General features: G+C 33.1%; 1 pseudogene; it reads left to right on the plus strand.

The window, feature by feature from the left end:
* Nucleotides 1-21,063, plus strand: part of LOC110031098 — a 24,156-nt pseudogene extending 3,093 nt beyond the window's left edge.
* The last annotated feature ends 825 nt before the right edge of the window (nt 21,064-21,888 follow it).

Consider the following 21,888-nt stretch of genomic DNA (forward strand, 5'->3'; position numbering starts at 1 on the left):
TTTCTTTAAAGCCTCCTCAACTTCTTTTTTACTAATGCGACAGTAAAAATGAAATGTTTTATTATTATTCACGATATTAAGATCACTAAGGTCGATCGTATTTTCAGAAACTTCATTAAAAAGTTTATCAAAATAACTCATCCACCTATTTTGAATATATTTTTCAAAAAAAAGTACTTTTTGATTCTCATCTTTAATACACTTTACTTGAGTTAAATCTTTACTTTTCTTTTCTTTTTGTTTGGCTAGGTTATACATATATTTTTCACCCTCCTTAGTATCTAATCTATTATTAGTATCTAATCTATTATAAAGATCATTAAAAGCAGAATTTTTAGCCTCACAGATTGTTCTTTTAGACTCCCTGGGCGTTTGATATTTTTCTCAGTTCTCTAAGCTTTTGCATTTAAACAACTTTTATAACATAACTTCTTATATTTTATCTTTTCTTGCACATTATTATTCCACCACCAACTATTTTTATTTATAATTTTTTTTTTCTTTTGATTCTCCAAACACATTTTTTGCTACACATTTAATAGTGTTTGTTACTTTATCTCATATAACATTTGCTTCTTCATGAATATCTTAACATTTGCTTCATCATGAACATTCATAAATATCCCAAATTTTGAAATTTTGAATTTTACTCATAAAAGTAATTTTATTTGTTTTTTAAGTTCCTTCATCTAATTCTACGATGATGAGTCATAGTATTGTTTATTTTAAAACTTTTCATCCTAAAATCTAGACCTAATAAATGATGTTGGGTACTTAAATTCTCACTTGGAATGACCTTACAATCGTTACAATCTCGACGATCTATTCTTCTCATAAGAAGATAATCAATTTGTGTTTTATTAAATCCACTCTTATAAGTAATAAGATGCTCATCTCTTTTCTTGAATAAAGTATTAGTAATAACAAAATCATACGCTAAAACAAAATCTAAAATAACTCAACCTTCTTCATTAGTTACTCCAAAACCGTAGCCACCATGAGTATTTTTTAAGTCTTCTACCACTCTACTGACATGCCCATTTAAATCTCCTTCAATAAAAATTTTCTTTTCAAGAGGTATCATTTGTATTAAGTCTTCTAAGTCATTCCAAAATTTATCTTGAGACCATTTATCTAAACCTACTTAAGGAACATAAGTACTTATAATATTAAAAATTTTAGTATCAATGATAATCATAAAGGCTATAATTCTATCTCCAACTCTATTAATTTTTACAATATTATCTTTCAAACCCTTATCTATGATTACCAATTACACCATTTCTAGTGCGACTCTTAGCAGAATACCAAAGTTTAAAACCTAAATTATCAATCTCCGTAGCCTTTTCTCCAAACCATTTAGTTTCTTGAATACACAATATATTAATTTTCCTATGAATCATAATATCAACTAATTCCATTAATTTACCATTGAGAGTACATATATTCCAAGATTCTATCCTAATATTAGTTTCATTAGTTTCATGGACTACCTTCTTTACCCGCATTCGTTCGTAATGTGGGAACCCTTGCTTATTTGACACTACACCCGGGCATCGGTGTAGCGGCCCTTGCACACTTTTCACTATACTCAGACTATACAGTGCGTCGCTTCCAAGGAATGCCCTAACAATTACATAATGATCAAAATGATTCATGTCATGATTTTTTTGTTTTTTTTTTTAATTTTTTTCTCTTCAATTTTTTTTGTCAATGAGAACGCCACTTTGTTGTATAACAAATAAAAAGACTTACCTTTTTTTCGAAATTTTGAATGTTTTCAGTAAATCATTGGAGTTACATGCCCTTACTAAAAAGTAAAAAAATGTTGGATATGATACTTATTTTAAAGAAACAAAATATTATTTTTGAAAATTTTAAAATATTTTAATGACTTTTTTCAGTTTTTCAGAGTGAAGGTTCCACTTTGCATGTTGTTGCGTGTTCAATAACCATGTTTATCTAAAGTACCATTATGAAACATGCCAGTGCCTAATAAAAATTCTATGATCTGTTGCTATGAAATTACCTAATTATACTTTGCACTTTTTTGTTATGTATTTATATTATTTATCATTTTATTGGCAGCTGAAACACATGCATCATTGTTAATATTATTAAAACTTTAACCAGCATGTTTAATTCATAACGATTAATTTTCTGTTTACTCCACAGGGCCAGTGTGAGGATAAAAAAAAGTTTGGATTAGTTAGCTATGTTTTAATTTTATGTGCTCTCTTTTGCAAGCACAATTAACATAGATGAGTGGATTTGATGGCAAATATATAAGTATTTTTAGGCTTTTTGTTAATATTTTAAAAGAAAATTTAAAAGCTTTTCTCAGAATCTCATTATATCTACATGTTTTTATATGTTGTGTTAGTTTTTGAAAATGTGTGCTGAATACATATTTTCTTTTTTTTTTTTGCAACTAGGTTCATGGTAATTTTGTTTTATGAAATGAGCAGAGTATCGCTTCTATGAAGATCACAATTAAATTTATAATGAGTACCAGTTATTAATCTTATCTTCTAATTATTCAATCGATTTTAAAAATTTTTGTTTACTAATTCTGCACTAATTTTTTCTTACTAATGAAATACTTGAAAGGGGTTCTGATTTTAAAAACAAGTAACGGATAATTTTAATATTATGATTAACGAACTTACTACTTTTAAATCCATAGTTGTATTCAATAATACGTGATTGGCCTTCAATAGTTTTAGTATCTTCTGGTCTCTTCCGATAACATGGTTGGTCCAGCCCTCTTTTTCGAAATATTCATATGTGAATTAAAGTCAAAAGATTGCATTAAGTTTTACTCTTAAGAGATTGCAAGCATTAGTTGGTTATATTTCTTTCTTAATTCTTATTTCTTGGTACATTTTAGTCAAGCATTAAATGATTCTTTTAGTGTAATAGCTAGTTTTGAGAAATTGGGTAAAATTTTTTTTTTTTGCAACTTAAAATGTATTCCAAAATTTAATATTCTCATATTTTCAATCGAAACAATTTTATAAAGTTCTAAATGTCAAATTGAACAATTTGATATGTAGTACTATAGATAAATTTTGAAGATATTGGAAGATATAAAAATTGGAAGTAATAAGTTCAATTAACTTAATTAAACCCATAATTATCTTTAATATCACATTGTTACTTTGTCATTGCCTTGCACAACATTAAGCTTAGGGTCTCGGTCGAGGAAAAATTTTCTGTCCAGACTTCGGAAGTAGAGCAACGTCCGGAATCCAATGAGACGATGCCACCTGTATGTGTGGGTTCCATGCAAAGAAACTGTAAAAAAAAAAACGTAAAGACGTTTTTCGGCCCGACCCGACGCTTTGACGCTCTGCTAGAGTTCGCTGTGCTTCTGAGGTGAATTTCGAAGGAGTGACAAAATGTGATTGTTTGAGTTTATCTTGGATTATTTTTGGGTTAATCTCAGGTTATTTTGGTGTTATTTTTAGGTTATGACAGACTATTATAGGGTTAGGTTAGAGTTATTTTGGGTTATTTTTTGGGTTATTCTTGGGTGATGCTTTTGTAATTCTCAAGTTAGCCTTAAGTTCTTATTGGTAGGTATTATTTCTGGGTTTTCTCGGGTGTTCATTGTTGAGTTATTTTTTTTGTTATTCTGCTAGTGTTAATAAATTGTTGTTTATTCATGTAGGTTGGTGAACAAGATAGTCATGAATTGTAGCTATCGTCCATCATCGGTTAGAAAAGTTCTGGACAAGGTTAGACCAATTGTCTTTGAGGAGACATGATCAAAACTGAAAGATTTGAATGCTAATCAGTTTTTTGAACTCCCCTCATACCCTCAAGATGATATCCTGACTATGCACATATTGAATTGATGTAATATTGATCAATTGGTATTCAGACTGGGTGGAAAGGAGGTAAGTTTAGATGCAGATCAAGTTGTCTTGCTAATTGGAATGCTCAACAAAGTACCAACAACAAATTGGAAGAAACTAATCATCCGTGGTATGGATGCAAGACAAACAAAGAGTGAACTAATGAAGGTATCACTCGGAGAGTCCTCCACTTCACTCGAATAATTGTATATTAAATTTTTGTAGTCAAATTTATTTTTTCCATCTAGTAATTTTAGCGTGTCCCAAGGGCTCTATTCGATTGCTGAGAATTTAGATTCATTTTCTTCATTTAATTGGCCTACAAAGGTATGTGACTTCCTTATTGAGCAAGTCAATACCTACGCAATTAAAGTAAGGAGGGGTCAGCCATTGGGATACTTGAATGAATTTATTTTTCTTCTGATTCTTAGTGTATTATGATTATCTCAAAAAAATTTTTGTTATTTGGTTTAGATGAGATATTGATTTTTGATTTGTTTGCGCTATTGTGGTTTTATGAGCGCACAACCGTGGTAATCCTTGCTGCTCATGAGGCTAAATCTCGCATGCTGAGGTGACCAATAAATGTGGGTTGGAACTCTGCAAAGATTCATCTAGCCTTTCAGAGGCTCACCACTGTAAAAGAGTAATTTATTTTCTGTTGTGAGTTTAGAGTTATTTCTTAAGCAATTTTGAATTGTTATTTAGTTAACTATTTAACTGAATCTTTTTGTAGGTTTTAGATTCTTTTGCCGACTTAAAAGATGATGAGGTCGGTTTACTTGCCCCTCCAGTTAATATAGCATATGATCCCTTCATGGCCATCCCACAACCCGAAACTCACTCCCCTCCACTGTCACCAGATTTTGATGGTGCTAATTCTCAGGTTCTCAGTTGAAGCATCCCTCAACCTACACATTCTCAAATATTTTCAGGCAGCCATATTGGGATCAGAGGATATATTCCAATTTCTGAGGGATGAATGAAAATTTCTTTTTGAGTTTATGGAATCTGTAAATTTGCGACTTAATATTATAGATTACACATTGGAAAAGCTAAAGACCGAGATCAAAGGAATAAAGGAAATAATAAATAAAGGTAAATAGAAGGAGGGGATACTTGAAGCTCTAGGGGGTAGCCTAACCCGAAGGGTGAAGGCTAGAGGCATTAGAACCAAGAGGAAAAGAATTATCCCTTTCACCAAAATAGAGAGAGAGAGAAAGACGGATCAAAAAAGGAAGTTGAGGAACTTTCCAAGGCCAAATTAGATTATCTAGTAAAACAAATACACGATTTTTTAGAGGCTAGTGTCGAGCCAATAAAGCCTTCTTCGGAAGTAGAACAAACAAAAATAATAGAAATACTGGATACTTCTGACATTATTGCGGCCCAAGAACCTATTCATTTTGAGGAGGCTGGGGAACACGGGGCATAACTCACAACAATGAAAGCAGTTGAAGATGTTCCTGAGCAGGACAACCAACAAAAATCAACCACTGCATTTGAAGATGACATCCTTGATAAGGAAGCTACAACACTTTCAGTTGCAGAGTATCCAATAATAGAGTTTCTCAATCGAGACCTCATACCAACACACATGCAACAAGTGATAGATGCATGCTTCAACAGATACACGACCACGTATATTGATATACTCATGTTGCTTTTGTTTTCTTCCAGATTTCTGTATTGAACTCTAACATAATCTAATTCTCTCAAATGCAGCGATGATATGGTAATTCAAGAGTGTCATATTCATATAAGTCAAAAGTGCATTGAAGCTCTTTGAGATAATGCTTATTTAGGCACTGAACATGTAGATATGTTCACAATTGGGATAGAGAAAAAGAGAAGCCAATCACTCAATTTATATAGACACTATCTCTACGTGTCTCCATTACATTGGGTAAACAGCCAATTTCCTAACATTTGATATACACCACTCTAAACTGAGCAAATCACATAGTTTGTTTTTGCAGATATACATACACCATAAAATGAGGGGGGTTGTTGATCATATTACAATGGAAACAATAAGTGAAGCAGAATTAATATTGATTCCAGTAATACATAATGAACACTGGACTCTGCTTGCCGGGTATCCAAAGGCCTGCAAATGGAGATTTTATGATTCTTTACCTAATAAAATGCATTTGGCTGTTACCCACGACATTGTAAGCAAATTGAGCCTCAGTTCATTTATGCTTTAAGTTGTACAGGGTGACAGAGTCAATTGGAAGGATAAGTTAGATTGACGGACTGAAATGCCTCGATTTACGGCAGAGCTTTCATATAAGATTTGTAGATTTGCGTTATTTGGATGATTAAATTGTGTATAAGACTGTATGTTTTTGTAAATCTGATTGAATCTTTGATGTTTGATTGTATATGTATATATGAACACCATTCTATCAATCTGATTGAAATAGATAGGATTCTGGCTACCATTCTGTCAACTTTTCTAAAGGTATATCTGGATATTAATTACAGCTCTTTTGTTTAACAGAGATCGGGTAATAAATTTCTTTCCATACTCTAGGTTCAATTTAATTCAAGTCGTTGCTGGGATATCCCAATAATAACCTAGGGATAACCCAGAAATAACCTGGGAAAAGCCCACGTTCGGTTCACTGAATAACCTACGTAGAACGTTCAAATAAGTTAGATAAAATCCGAAAATAACTCACAAACAACACACGCATGAAACACAGGTATAATCCAGAAATAACTTACGCGTAGAACGTTCAAATAACATAGATATAACCCAGAAATAACTCACAAATAATGCACACGCGAAACACATATATAATCAAGAAATAAGTCACTTGTAGAAAGTTCAAATAATATAGATATAACCCGGAAATACCTTAGAAATATAATCGAGAAATAACTCACGCTGATCGTTTAAACCCAGAAATACCTTACAAAAAACCCATGAGTGGAACATAGATATTATAGAGAAATAACTCACGCGCGGATCGTTCAAGTAACATAGATATAACCCGGAAATACTTCACAAATAACTCACGCACGGAACATAGATATGATGGAGAAATAACTGACGCGCAGATCATTCAAATAACGTAGATATAACCCAGAAACACCTCACAAATTACCCACTCGTGGAACATAGATATAATCGAGAAATAACTCACGCGCGGATCATTCAAATAACAAAGATATAACCCAAAAATACCTCACAAATAACCCAAGCGCGGAACATAGATATAATCGAGAAATAGCTCACACACGGATCGTTCAAATAACGTAGATATAACCCGAAAATATCTCACAAAACATAGATGGAATCAAGAAATAACTCTCGCGTGGATCGCTCAAATAACGTAGATATAACTCAGAAATAACTCACAAATAACCCACACACGGAACATAGAAATAATCCAAAAATAAATCACATGCAATAAAATGATGAAAATAACCCACTTATACTGCAGAAATACGCCACAAATAACCCATGCACGGACTCACAAATAACCTGTGCAGAACACTAAGAACAACCTAGATATAATCCGAAAATAAGTAACAGGCAGCCCCCAGTATTTACAAGAAATTCAACAATGATTTATGTTTCACACTGCATAAAACAAACAAAACTAAACATAAAATGCAAAATATCGACATATCTTACTCCAAAAATATAACATATATTACACAATTTTTTTATTCTTCTACTCATAAATAACCACATAAATATCACCCAGCATCCGCATCCACAACATATAAATAACACAATTTTTTTATAACATACACATATTTCTTCATTTCCACTAAGCAAATCTCAACATGTACCATTGATACATGTAAAGCGTTCGACACCTGCTTTGCAAGAAGGAGAATGTGAGTGCAAATTTGAGCTAATCTAACAACATGCTCCATTAAAAGGCAAAATGAGTATTATTTGTATTGAACATGTGTGCCTCAAAAACATGTCGTGAGGCAAATGTTAACCCGACATTGGAAAAATTTGTGGGATATTGTGAAAGAGAAACTTAGCAGGGATAAAGACAACCCAACTACCCAAGTGACAAAAGTCATGACTCTTGTACTCCAGAACTAAACGCAGACATCTAAACTAGAAGGACAACATGGTTTCTCTTGGATAGTAAATTCCATTTTCACTAATCAAATCTCAAGCACTACATTGCACAGGTAAACCCTTCCATACATGCTTTGAACAAAGAAGAATCGCCTCTTCTTCTTGCAGAGCATGTATGGAAGAGTGTACTTGTGTCAGTGTAATGTTTGAGATTTATTAGTGGAAACATAATTTATCATTCACGAGAAACCATGTTGGCTTTCTAGTTTAGACGTCTGCGTTAATTCGGGACTATAAGAGTAATGGTTTGGGTTACTTGGGTTGCCTTTAACCTTCTTAAGCATCTCTTTCACAATATCCACAAAAAAATTTTCCAATGTCGGGTTAACAATTACTTTATGACATGTTTATGAGGCAAGCATATTCAATATCAAGAATACTCTCTTTGCCTTTTAGTGGACCATGTTGTCATACTAGCTCAAATTTGCACCCGCATTCTCCTTTTTGCAAAACATATGTCAAGCGATGTATGTCTCTGTTGGCTTAGATCTCACTAATGGAATGTATCAGCAGTTCAGTGTGTGCTCGTCCCTGTGTAACGTGTTCCAATAGTAAATACGAATGAACATCAAAAGAAAATATTATAATTAAAAAATTAGACTAATAGTATTGAATTTTAGATTTATATTTGACTGAGAGTGTCTGACACTGCAAATGTATTTGCCTCATATTAGATTTGTGGTTCTTGGCTTATGGACGCTTCTTGATCCTTTCTTGTAAGCATTGGTTCAACTTAGAGAAAAGTAATGTTACACAGAATAATAATTGTTAGAAATGTAAAAAATATATACTTTTACCTCTCTTGTTTCTCTCCCAGTATCCTTTAAACCTGGAATTGGATATTCTTTTTAGCCTCATTTTTGCGGGGTCATTCAAATTGCATTCAATGTTTGTGATTTATTTTTTTTTGTTTTTTTTAATTTGGCTGAGGTTCTTTCCTAGCCAATATATCTTCAACATCTATAGATAACATTTTGAATGATTCCAGCATTGATTCCAGCATGAACATCTCGACACACTCATTTTCTTCTATTTTACTAACTAGTTGGTACACAAACTTTTGAGTGTGTGAGCAGAAGAGAAAGCTACTACAGGTTCTAACAAACATTTGGGATTCCTTGAGATGTTTGTATCCAAAATTATTATAAAAAACAGACCATCACAATAATAAATATTGGTCGGAAATCTTAGTTAAATTACAGTATGATGAACAAGTAGACAGTGATTGTAAAGTAACCCCATTATTTCAAATTTCTTGCAATTGCACGTGATTTCGCAGTTAAACCTGTCAAATTTAACAATCTAGAGTTTGTTCGTCTCTAGATTATCCAAATTCTTTACATTAAATTCAGATTCACTGTCTGAAGAGACTTCGACCATTACTCCACTTAGCCCATCTAGTAACTGTTACTAAAAAATTGAGTAGAGTTTCCGCGTGTAATATGAACCAGGTTGCCTCAACATTTTTTTCTAACTGTGGGTGCAGTAACAGTCTGGAAACTTCTGAAGTCTTCATCATTCTCATTCCTTCTCCATAATTTCATAATATTTTCAAGACCCAAAAATCAATCAGTGAGAGAGCTTGTGGGCTTAGATACATCATGACAGATGTTATTTGTCGACTTACTTCTTTTTGTTGATAGATTCTCATTCAAAATATTTTTTAATTGAATGTTGTTGACCACTTGTGTCTTATATTATACAAATCATGTAACCACACATTGTGTAGGTTTCCTCTCTCAATCATTATAGTCCAGGATTTTTCAAACTCCACTACGAAATCACACTTCCTTATACATTCATATAGCTTGTTCACACTCTTATAAGGCATACCACAATGGACTTTTGAAGGAATTTTCTTATAGATATGCCACTAACATAATCTATTTCTTGTGCATGGTAGACAATCTTCAATAGCTCTTATCATCGCTTGATTTTGAACCGTAAAATTTGTAATTGGATGTTTTTCATTCATTATTCGAATGAATGATTTGAATAACCACTTGAACGACTCAATCGTCTTGTCAGATAAAAAACCAACTCCGAAGAAAACGTTTTGCTAATAGTGGTTAACCCCCACAAAAGGAGCACAATATAAATTATACTTATTCAATTGATAGCTTGTACAAAAAATTACGACAAACTCAAAACAGTCGTAATCAAGTATGCAAGACCCGTCACTCCATAAAAAGCTTGTCAGTCTACCATCCTCATTGGTTTGGAAGTCCAACGCAAACATATTGTCCTGAATTTGCCTATCCATGAACATTTTTACAAGAGAGTTGACATCATCTTGTTCAATTCTATTTTTTTTTCCTTTTGAATAAAGTAATTGGCATCCTGTTTCGAAAATTCAAGGTTTTCTACTTCCTCAACTTTCGTAGCAAGGAAGTTAAATGTGTTCGCTGCTTTAATCCCTGATCCTGTTATTGATCTCAGCAAATCAACATTAACTTGCTAATCTTCCAGCTGTAATGCAGAAGATGCTTATCACCGGCTTCCGCAAAGTGGTAGTTATGACTTTCAACAAATTTTTTAATTGTTCAATTACCGTCAATATCGATAGCAAGTGAACTATGGCTTGACAATCAGTCATTGTCTCCGCTTTTTTGCACTTCACCGTATTGGTGAAATGCGACTCTTTCTTCTGACCAACTTTTCCACAAATATAATTTTTCTTCTTAATTAGCTTCGATTTAGGCTAATAACTGTTGTGGTCTTTGTGGATAGTGAATCCAACATGATGTGCATAGACACAATAGTGTTTATAAGCTTCTTGCTCATTGTGGACAATAATATTAAGAAAACGGTCAACAACTGGATCATTGCAAACATTTTCAGGCTTTTAGAACTATAAATTTGTATTATATCATAAAGATGGTCAGATATGTAGATATCACCACACCCTAAACCCAATTAACACACAATAACATCTGGATAACTCCATCATAGAACATTAATAATATCTGGTAGTTATTTAGGGTATAAATTTGAGTTTCAATTCGGGGTAAAACCAGGAATTACCCACATGGTTATTATTGGGTTATTTTAAAGTTATTCTATGATTATTGTTGGGCTACTCTAAGGAAACGTAGGCGTTAATTTCAGATTATTGTTAGGTTATTCTGAGGATATGTAAGAGTTATTTATGGGTTTTTGTTTGGTTAACAATATTTTTTTTAAATAAAATATTGAAGAATAAAAACATGTCAAATGATTGGAAAAGAAATATATGTGTTGGATTTTAACAATCAAAGAGCTTACTAACACCGACATATCCTTATAATAACCCAACAATAACTATTAAATAACTCTAAAATAACCCAATAATAACTCTAAAATATTGAAGGCTTCTTCGGATTATGAGTTATTTAGAGGTTATTGTTAGGTTATTCTCTAATTATTAAAGAGTTGTTATGTTTAGTTTCGAGGTTATTATTGTGTTATTCTGGAGTTATACTTAGGTTATTTTGGGTATTTAGGAGTTGGTCTGAATTTATTTTCGGTTTTTTTGTAGTTATTATTGTGTTATTGTTGGGTTATTCTTAGGTTATTTAGCAAAACTGAAAGACAACCCAAAAAATAACCCAATATTACCATGAAATAAACCGAAAATAACCCCACAATAGCCATAAAATAATCTAAAATAACTAAGTTCACCTCCATCACTAATGCATTGTCAATATTCTTGTAATCCATTATCGCTCTTTCTTCATTGAGAGAGAAATCCATCTCCATCGCAGCAGCACAACGTATCCTAGCGCAGCGAACCCAAGCAGAGAAATGGTGAAACCCTAGGAGAGCAAGAAATGAGGATGAAAGCTTCTGACACTGGACTCGAGGAAGCCTAAAAGTTTTTCTTAAAGGCGGGATAGGCGAAATGGAGGGATTGTCAAATCGTTGGGTCGGGTCGGGCTGAAAAAACGTCTTTACATTTTTTTATTTTTTTATAGTTTCCCTGCGTGGGACCCGCACATACAGGTGGCATTGTCAATGTCCGGAATGTCCGGAATCCGGACAGAAAATTTTTTCCCATCCACGACACCAAAAGCATGATCAACTTATGATATACACACGTGCACATATCATGCAACTAATATAAAGCAAGTAGAGTATCTTCCTCGTAAGGATCACAATTATTATTTTAGTAATTTAATTACTAATCATATCTCTTAACTATTATTCAATCAATGATATATTTTTTTTTTGTTTACTAATTTTTAAATGAATTTTTTCTTACTAGAAAAATAGTTTAAAGTAGGTTCTAATTAAAAACAAGTGATGGATAATTCTGAATTATAGTTCACCAACTTATTGTACTAAATCCAAAAGTTTTATTCTATAATTAGTGATTGTCAATCAAGAGTTTATGCATCTACTAGTCTCTTCCAATAACATAAAAGTTATAACCCAATTAATAAATTCATTTTATTATTATATGAATTAAAGCAAAAGATTGCATTAAGTTCTACTCTTAAGAGATTGCAAGTATTAATCTAGTATAGTTCTATCTTATGTCCTACATTTTTGTACATCATACTTAAGCATCAAATGATGCGGTTGATATCATTTAACACTTGATATGTTAAATTAAATATTGCCCCATAATTAATTTACTAAAGCACAAGATGTATTAAAAATGCCAAGAAGATTATAAACAAATGATGATTTTTTATTAAAGTGACATAAGATGATCGCACCACAAATTTAGAAATTAACTTAATTATCCATGAATTCTTTCATACACATTAGCAAATAATTTAATCACAAAAGTATAAAGAAGAAAATCAAATTTGAAAGATATGATCGTATTGAATTTGCAATGCAAAATTTTGATCCTTCGCTCTTCCTCCTTCATATGCTATCTTCGTTCCCCCTTTGTCATTCTTTTTCTCACTCTTCAAGTGACTAAATGACATTCCCTTAGCACTCTAACACACTCTTCTACTGTCACCTTCTGTTAACAGTGAGTTCCCAAACAATAACTCCCTTTGCCTCCCTAAACCATCTATGAAACAACTTCAAGTTTGATTAATGAGAACGTTGGGCGTGACACTATGGATTATAGTGTTGAGGCATTGTTTGTAATATTGTGAAGCCATAAGCCAGTGCTAAGGCACTGCTTGTGGTGCTACAGTGTCAGCATCGAGTTTTCTGATTTTTAGGATAAATTTGGGTTGTTTCTAGCACTGAGGTAGTCTAAGGGCCTGCTTGGCGGAGCGGCCTTCCTGCGGCGTGGTAGCCCAACGTTTTTTTGAGTCGTTTGGGGCGGCGTTGCAACAGCGGCGTCCCGCGATTTCGATCGAACGTCGACCGCGAATGGTAACCCGCTTTTCAGCTTCGTCACCCGGCTTTTTACCCTGTTACCCTACCTGAGAAACATTTCGCCCTGTGAAAGCAGTGCTCGCGATCTCTCCCTTTTCTCCTCTACTCCGACCGGTTCCGTCCGAAACAAATCCCTCGCACGACGCATAACTCTCTCCTCTCCTCTTCTCTGAAGGCCGCCCTCCACATCTCACGTCAGCCATTTTGTCGTCCTTGAAGCTGCGGTAAGTAGCTTTTTTTTTTTTATGCTCTTGATCTGTAAGCCCCTTATCGGATTTTGCCCTAATATTCTCAAAAAAAATCTTGCGGTTTACTTCTCTGTTTTTCGAGCACCCAACATCCCTACCATTTTTCGATGAGTTAAGGGTGTTTTGTTGGATTAACAGTAAAGCAGACAAATGTGTATTTCACTTCTTTTTGGTGTTGGATAAGTTAATATATAAGAATCGGATGGCATGTATGTAATGCTCCCCAAATCCAAAAGATTTGCAAGCCCGAGTTGATAGAATTTTGTTTTTCTGTTTCTTGAAAATGATCTTCTTTAATGTTAAAAAAAGAATATAATCTTATGTTCTTTATGCTATTTTTATTAAGATAAAGGTGTCCTTGAATGATACAGATTCATTAATTAATAGCTTAAGAGATAAAGCATATTACTTAACTGCATTGGATTTTCTTATGATTCTTGCACTTTGATTATGCTAGTGAGCAGTGGTTCACTTCGCTACATTTGCGGTAGAAGATGTGAGTATATGACAATAATAATTGCATCGGTGACAATACTAAACAGGGGTTACAATAATAATTGAATGATACAATGTAGTTGTTACAGTTTTTTTAAACAGTTTTAACAAACAGGGGCAGCATGGTCATTTCTCTAAAAATAACTGCCCCACAGCTGTTGTCGCACAGCTGCACCAAACAGACAGTCAGTTTTCCCGCAGCTGCTTCCCCCCTGCAGCTGGGGTTGCCGCTTCCTGGGGCAGGGGGGCGGGCAGCGCAGCTGCAGCTGAAAAGCTGGAAAGCTGCAGCTGCGCCAAACAGAGCCTAATGTATGACATTGAGACACCAAGCTCTCTTACTTAAAATAGCATTTTCTTCAAGCAACTTGCTCTATGATGCTAAAATCCAGCACCGAGGAACTGACTCTCGAATTTGTAAATATTTTTTACACCTCCGTAACGTCATGACGTTGTAAAGTTGGTGTTGTTTCTCCACACATATAGTTCTTCTGTGCCAATTCTTTCCGCACTTTTTCCATGCTCTCTATTTCCTTGTGGCCTTTTTTGCTCAATATGACACTATGACACTGCGAATGCAATGCCTAAGTGCTATATTGTCTTTATTTTGATCTTCATTCCATATCTTCTCCTATGAAATTCCTGCAAATAAACATTATTAGTGATAATATAGTGCAAAATGATCTGATTTTTAACAAAATTTTGTTATTATAATAATTACTCAATTCTCTGAACAATGAATGAACTATCACTATGTCAAAAGGAACTTCGTGATTTTTAAGGTTCCTTTATTTTATAATTAATGTGGATGGGTTTTAACATTTTATGCTAAAAAATGAGAATTCCCTTCTTTGCCAGTTATTACTCTGAAATGATGAACATGTTACTAAAATGATCTAAACAACTCTTCGTAGGTTCTAATGATATAACTCATAATTTTGCAGGTTCAACATTGTTGGGCAGGTAATTGATTTCCCTTTACTAGAGTTATTGAGTTTAATTTTTCTCAGGCAGTTGATTCATTCCCTTAAAGGTGAATCTTCTTTTGATTTTCATTTGAGCCTTTGAGAGCCTTCTTTTGGTAGTGGGCTGTAACTACGAGCGTAGATTTCTCCTTAGCACAACTTATCCAAGTGATCATCCTTCTTAGTACTGGAGGGAAGAAAGGTGGAGGATACCTAGCGTCCAAATATATGGTTATAGGATTTCATGGCGGGATTCTTCTCATCCATGCATTCATAAACTGTCTATCAATTAGTTGGTTATCATTTTTGGGACAGCTAGCTGCTGCATGGAATGTATTAGGTAAATATCGACTTCTCAATGTTACACAATTGCTATGCTTTAATTATTATTATTTTTTTTTTCTATTGAATCTTCATAGCTAGTCACCTTACGGAATTTGCATTCAGACCTGAGATAGCGCACTTGTTCTCACTTTTTTTTCCCTATTATTTATTTGATAGGTGTGTTTGTCCTCATGATTCTCATTCCCTGCGCTGCTACTGAAAAGGCTAGCGCAACATTTGTGTTTACCCATTTAAATACTGAAAATGATGCTGGGATTCATAGCAATATTTACATATTTCTTGTGGGACTTTTGATGAGCCAGTATTCATTGACAGGATATGATGCATCCGCTCATATGGTAAATTAACATTTTATTTTTTTTCAAAAAAAAAAACATTTAATTACTAATGATTTAAGGAGAAAAAAATTGCTCGGGATGCCCTAGGTAAACACAGCTTATAATCAAGACATTTATATATAGTATAGGCACTCCAAGAGAATTCAATATAAGCACAACCTTAGAGTTCAATTGTACATATGATTTGAGTTGTAGCATATATGATTGAAACTGTACCAACAACAATTTACTTTTTCCTCTCATTTCATCTCTTCTTTTTAAGGAATGGAAAGTAATTCAAAATAACTCTCAGATGTCAAAAAAAAAAAAAAAAAAAAAAAATTTCAATAGCAACCAATCGCTGGGAGAAGATATCAATAGATTTTTTCTAAAAGCATTAATCATATGCATGATTGCCCTATTGTGCTTGCGATTAGTTCAAAATATTCACAATTATAAGAGTTCAATTGTATTCTTATAAGCAATAGTTTCGTCTTTAGTTTGATATTGTTTGTATTTTATGACCATATCTACAATTCCAAACAAAGAGACAAAATTTACAAAGGCAGCTTTAGGAGATCTTGTAATGGCTATATTCTCCTGATAAATTTAGGATTTCTTTGTTCTCAGTTCTTGCCACCAAGATTATCTTGACTACCCGTAGTTTTGTTTGGTACTCCAAGATCTAGATCTATGCTTGGTCAGGAACATTTGCACGTGCATAAGAGAGTATACTCTCTTTTATCTATGTTCTTTTGGTGTTGAGCGGGCTCGGAGGAAGATCTTAATTTCTTTTGTACTTTTGCTTTCCGAATGGAATGTTTAGTTTCTTGTGTTTTTTAGAAGGCTATTCAAACTCGATGAGTAATGATTATTTTATCGACAATAAATTATACATTCACTTGGTAAACAAAATCAACTTAAGTGTACATTGCACTTCACGTCATTTATTAGAAAGGTCAAAGGTGAAGACCTCCTAGAGAAATATCTTATAGTAGCTTGTAGTTTACTTTTGTGATTTGGCGAGTCTCTGAATTAAATATGTGAATTTTTTTCTTGAGAGTTCCTTATTTTATCAAGTGTTATAAAAGTTGTAGCATCCTTAATAATCCTCGTTATATAAAAAGCCTTATTAGGTCGATGCAAAAGTAACTTTTTTACCAAAAAGAGCAAGATCAAGCTTGATCCGAACCTATGAGGATTGTAGGGAAGACACAGAGGAGAGTATTAGAAACTTATTAAATATGCATGGTAGTCTTATAATGCTCAATAAAGATCAGAAGACCTCCTCTCCTAACAAGCACACAACCACATTTTTCCTTAGTGTTTTTCTACAAGATCACTCTCCCATATCTTTTATCTTAACACAAATACTAACCAATTACATCCATCCGTGAGCCCTCTCTCCATGCTTCATATCATGCTCTTGTTTGTTTTATCATATACAAATTATAATATCCAATAAATTATAGGCATCACTTCATGTAATTAATAATTTATATCTCTAATTTTTAGTATCCATTTTTATTCAAATTAATTTTGCATAATCATACTTAAAAGGAAAACCTAACTGATCATTTCTACTAAGATGTCCATCCTTTAGTATTTTGATCAGTAGGCAACTCAAATTCAAGGGCAGAGCCAATAATTTTTTTAATATGGGCAAAACTCCACAATCTTACCTTATAATAAATAAAATAGTAAGTAATCATTAATTTGATCTAAAAATTAAGGGCTATAGTTGCATTCAGAATTACCAAAAACTCACTAAGAATATTTGAAGGAAAAAAATACTTAATGTATCAAATTTCTTATAAACTTTAATATCTAGCTATCTTAACCCAAAATAAATGATTTTGATATGATTCTAACAGCTTCATGTAATCTCATTTGATATGAAAAGGATAAGTTGGAAGGGAACATTGAATAAACCATTTTACACATAAATTATAACTACATTAGCTAATTGGCAAATGTAACATACCTACAATGCTCTTTAGAAACTATTAAAGATATAAAAGTAACACACTCCTTTGTTTGATGGTTAAGAAAGCTGAGATTGTTTAAGTGTTATCATTTATCTTTAGGGATGGAGAATGCAAAGAGGAGACCATAAGCAAGCAAATGAGAGCAAATTGTGAGAGAAGGCAGGATGAGAAACAGAATTTGAGAAAGATTCATGATTGAGCCCAAGCAACATGATTTTTGGAACTAGTGAGATATGGTGAAGATGATTCAGTAATAAAGTCATCAGTGTCGGTGAACAGTAAATTATATTGGTAAGGTGATTGCGAATGTTGGTTAAATGGGATGGCAGCAATCTGGCAACAATGGTTAGATAATGAATTTCAAATGATAATACTTTGGCAATTGTAAACAGAAAACAAAAATCGGACAATAATGGTTCTTGGTGATAATCAGAAGCATTAGTCAATGATAGAGCTCTAGGTTTCTTAAGAATTGTGAGCTCTTCTCATTTTTAGGTCCCCATTCATTTATATATTGGGGGTCTATTTGTAGTCTTTTTGGAGTGATATTTTGGTTGTTTTCACTAAGATTTTCAAATTTTTTTTTAGATGATCCATATTGATCCCTTTGTTCATATAAAGATTGTTTAGGCATTTAGATACTTTAATGACACCAGAGTTAAGAGGTCTTAGACTGAATGGATTTCTCTCATCAAGATGCTTATTTTGACCAAGTATTTAATATTGTCATCCAAATACTGTTATGACTCTGATGAAAGTACTTCTGATATCGTCAGGTTCATCTCATCAAAACTTCATTTTAATTTTAAGTTTTCTGAAAATGGTATTTTGTCTGTCCCAAAGTTGATTCTGAAAATTTATGATTTATATACTTGTATCAAAATTCATGCTTTATTTTATGGATTTTATGATATGTCAATTAAAATGTTTATTCTTATGCAGTAAAATAAATTTTACTAGGACTTTTCCAATTCAATAGGAATGCCTTACCAAGTAAGAAGTTCATTGCTTTCTAAGGCAAAATTAGCTTGCTTGTATCGTCATTCAAGTTTTTGTTTTTTTAATCTGTTAACTTACTAGTACACGCATTTCATTTTCATAACTTTTGCAAAATCTTATAACCTGTCAAATGATATTTCAACTATCCAACTCTGAAAGAACATTCCCACCATCAGCTGCTGATAGATAATGTTATGGGATCAGAATTACTTTCTTTTACATTCTGCTAATTTGTCTGCTCTTTGGCACTCGAGTTCCTTTAACTTTCTGTTTCCAGTTAATTTTACTAAGATTGCATCTTGAACTGAAGAAGAAACTAAGAGTGCAGACATAAATGGACCGAAAGGATTAATTAGCGCCATTGGTATATCAATTATATTTGGCTGGGCGTACCTAATTGGCATCACATTTGCTGTTACAAATATACCCTATCTTTTAAGCAGTGACAATGATGCTGGCGGTTATGCAATTGCTGAGGCGTTCTATCCTGTCTTCAAAAGTCGATATGGCAGTGGAGTTGGAGGCATCATCTGTCTCGGCGTTGTTGCCATTGCCATATTTTTCTGTGGAATGAGCTCTGTGACAAGCAATTCTAGGTATAAATTTCAAGTTTTTGCATATGTTAAATCATCTTCATAATCACATTAAACTTTGTCCCTACAATTTGAGATTGATCTTTCATGTCCTCATCCATCATTCATTTTCTTTTCCCTAATGGTGCTTGTGGTGTTGCATCTATTTTACTCATTTCAAATAAATCACCAAAGATTGGCAAATCTTCAGTCTTCTATGTTTTGTACTAAAATTTACTAGAAACTTCGATTTAAATGCCCTTTGATGAATTAGCTTTTTTTAACTAGCTATTTTTACTAAACCAGAATGGCCTATGCATTTTCAAGGGATGGAGCAATGCCTTTTTCTTCGTTTTGGCATAAAGTTAACCGCCAAGATGTCCCTGTCAATGCAGTTTGGCTCTCTGCAGTTATATCATTCTGCATGGCGCTAACGGTAATAAAATTCCTTTTTAGTGACAATTTTATTCATTGGTTTTATATTTTTATATTATTTGAATTTTGATAATTTTGAAGCTTTATAAAAATCAGATGGCATGAGCTTTCATGAGTCTTTTGAATGCTAACACCATGGTTTTGTTGGCTTGTTCTTGTTAATATATGCATATCCACATCATTCATATTTCCGAAGCGTTATGCTTTTTTAATTTTATCTATTCTACTAAATATTAGCATAACATTTTTGTACTTTATGTGGCAAAGATGGATGCCATTAATTATTTAATTTTCCCATATCATTTCTGTAATTAATGAATGAAGCTTATAATTAACTAATTGCAACTGCTATTCAATAATCTTAGCAAGACTTGCTGAAAGATATTGATCACTACATATAAATCCGAAGTAGCCAAATGGTTGTATATTTTTCATAATAATTCATATTTTATGTCTAACCTTTTTAAGAATATCAAGTCTTTCAACAAAAAATTGACCTCTGAAAAACTTGGCAACATTGCATTTACGATAAAAAATTATTAGTATCTTCATGTTCTTATATGGGGTGAAAAATTCAATAGCAATAAATATAAGAACTAAATAAAATGACCTCAAACCTTGGGAACTTTATAAATATTCTTAAAGCATATCTTGTACTTTATTTATTTATTTATTATATCATGTACATAAATTGCATTAACATGCACCTGCATCGGCTTCAAGCTCCATGTATTGAAAACAGCTTCTTTTTTCGAATTCTTCTACAGAATCTTTTTGCAGACTTTGTTATAATACTCTACAAAGATATTATCTGATTGGCTTTGTTATAATCCATCTGTTGCAGTCTTTGGGAAATTTAGTAGCATTCCAAGCAATGGTGTCTATAGCCACCATTGGCCTCTACATCGCCTATGCTCTCCCAATATTTTTTCGAATAACATTAGCTCGTAAATCTTTTATTCCTGGGCCTTTCTACCTTGGCCGCTATGGAATACTTATTGGTTGGATTGCGGTCCTTTGGGTTCTAACCATCACTGTCCTCTTCTCTCTTCCTGTGGCTTACCCAATCACCAAAGACACTCTCAATTACACGCCTGTTGCTGTTGGTGGTCTGCTGCTAATCACAGTCTCAACTTGGATTTTAAGTGCCAGAAAGTGGTTTAGGGGACCCATAACTAACATTCATACTTAGAACATATTGGGATTAATAAGTTTTGATTAATAAGTGGCGAATTTAAGGCAAGAAAATTGAGTTAAGGCTTACCACCTCTTTTCTTAGCAAAAGGTTTATGCAGTGGGTTTCTGAGTAGGTACATTTTCTTTTAAAGCTTTGATGTTAATAGTTATTTGTAGTTTATGAAATTGGAAGGAATGAAGGCTGCAATATTATTTAAGTTCTTTGTTGCATTTGATCAAAGCATATGTTTTGCTCAACAATAATGCACCGCAGTGCCAATTATTGAGTGTGAATTGCGACGAGGCAAGCCTTAGTGACGCAGGCGGGCCATTTTGCTTGCTCCTTTAAACTTTCACCATCTGCATGTGGATTTTTATCAAGCAGTCAAATAAAGTTTTGTTCAAGTAAAGATGCAGTGCCAATTATTGAGTGTTGAATTGCGACGAGGCAAGCCTTAGTGAAGTCGGGCGGGCCATTTTGCTTGCTCCTTTGACTTTCGCCATCTGCATGTGGAATTTTACCAAGCAGTCAAATAAAGTTTTGTTCAAGTAAAGATGGGCATTTACATACCACCCAATTCTTATGTATTTTTATATCTAACATCTAAATTTAAATCTTTGATATCACATAAAAAATATAACTATTTTAATTTTTAAAAATTGAAGTATACCATTTCATGCATGTATAAGGTGGTATATATGTATTAGATGTGTAAATACATAGAAATTGAGTGGTATGTATATATGTATATCTTCCAGTAAGGTAATATATACAAAAGGTTGAACGAATCACCAGAAATAATAATTGAAAGAACCAATTTTAAAATCAAACCTAAAATTGTCCATAAAATGAAGAATAAACAAAAGTGAAATCACAATGGTTAAAAAAATAATCAAGACTAAAAATGACAACAACTAAAAAATGATACAATAATAAAATATGGTTGTGGGCTTCGAAAATTCATATGTGCACCCTGGACATGTCGAGAGCTTAAAGTGTGTTAAGTTTTGAATCAAATTTTTAGAAGGCATATAAGATAGAAGTAAAG

This window comes from Phalaenopsis equestris, unplaced genomic scaffold (genome assembly GCF_001263595.1).
Source record: "Phalaenopsis equestris unplaced genomic scaffold, ASM126359v1 Scaffold000766, whole genome shotgun sequence".
Taxonomy (NCBI): Eukaryota; Viridiplantae; Streptophyta; class Magnoliopsida; order Asparagales; family Orchidaceae; genus Phalaenopsis; species Phalaenopsis equestris.